We start from the raw sequence: 1,400 nt of genomic DNA, 5'->3' as shown, positions 1-1,400 counted from the left end.
CCCACCGTTGTCTCAGCCAGCCCCAATCAGTCGAGGGTGCTGCTCACTGTGGTCTCAGGATTGAACCCAAGGCCTTTCCCATGGGAGTGCAGTGGAGTTACCACTGCACCATGGCCTGGCCCCTGGTACTTGATCTTCAGCTCGGAGCTGTGATACGCATCAGCTTCACTATCAGCTTCACTTTCTAGAACCCCATTTCCCTGACCTTGCTCTGAGGTGAGGCTTGCAGCTGCCTGGCCCATCAGCATGACCACTTTGCTGGACAGTGAGCAGCTCGGGAAGGCAGGCTGGGTCCTCAGAGATGGGCGGTGGCTGGTCAGAACCAGTGAAGGAATCTCCTTCTCTGCAGATGGAGTGGTGGGATGGGCCCGGCTGAGTCTGAGACCTGAGGGGAAGCTGGGGGTGGGGGTGTGGGAAGGAGGGATTTTCCTCCCTGACAAAAAAGGGAGGGATGCGCAGGGAGACAATCTGTCAACCTGGGACATGTATAGTTGCAAACGTAACCAGCCCCAGCCCTCCTCCCTCAGGACTCACGGTCACGCGGGCTAACGAACCTGCAGTGTGAGCAAGACCTGAGCCCCGAGTTCTGTGCTGCCTGCTCCTCTGGTGAAACAGGAGGGCCTCAAGTTCTCCTCCTCACTCTGCTCCTGGGGACTTTCTCCAAGGGGCCAGAGACACTATTTACCTAAGTATCAGGTTTTACTTCCCTCCGGCCATGAATTTTTTTTAAAAGGTTTTTGTCAGAGGGTGTGTGTGCTTACCAGTCAGCGACAGTAAGCGGGAAGGGAAAGTGAGGTATGTCCCCTCAGTGGGGATGGTCCTGCCCCAATCCCTTCTCCTCCACTCCTCCTGGGTTTTCCAGCACACCCTCACCTGTGCCCAGTGTGATTTTCAAACAGCCAGAACTGGGACTCGAACTCCGGTTGGCCATGTGGGAGTCCAGGGCCTTAACCACCATGCCACCCAAAACAAGACCATCACATCCTCCCTGGGGACCATGGGTCATCCCACCACCATTCTACTACGAAGACTGCCTCTCACCTGCCTGCACGCCACGTTGGCGTTGTGTGGTGCGGCGACCACCTCCTGAGCTGAGGGTAGTGACGGTCCATCTCAGCGTGGGGTGTTGTACTTCACCTTTGCCATAATCCCAGGGCAGAAATCCCTCCCTCACCAACGGGGTGAAGAAGAGGCAAGTAAAACAAAACTCCTGCTACGTAAGCGGCTTTTAAGTTGGGTGTTCCATTGGCCAGAACAACCCATCAGATAAGCCCAGGCCCCAGTGCCCAATGACCCCTCATTGGAATGTCTCCCATTCTCTCCTTCAGTGTGGACTCGGGAAAGCACGATGCCAGTGGGTATATTTCCTGTATCCCTGTGACAGATCATAGTCTTGATCT

The sequence above is a fragment of the Tupaia chinensis genome, unplaced genomic scaffold (genome assembly GCF_000334495.1).
Source record: "Tupaia chinensis unplaced genomic scaffold, TupChi_1.0 Scaffold000532_1, whole genome shotgun sequence".
NCBI lineage: Eukaryota > Metazoa > Chordata > Mammalia > Scandentia > Tupaiidae > Tupaia > Tupaia belangeri.
Note: the sequence above shows the minus strand (reverse complement) of the source record.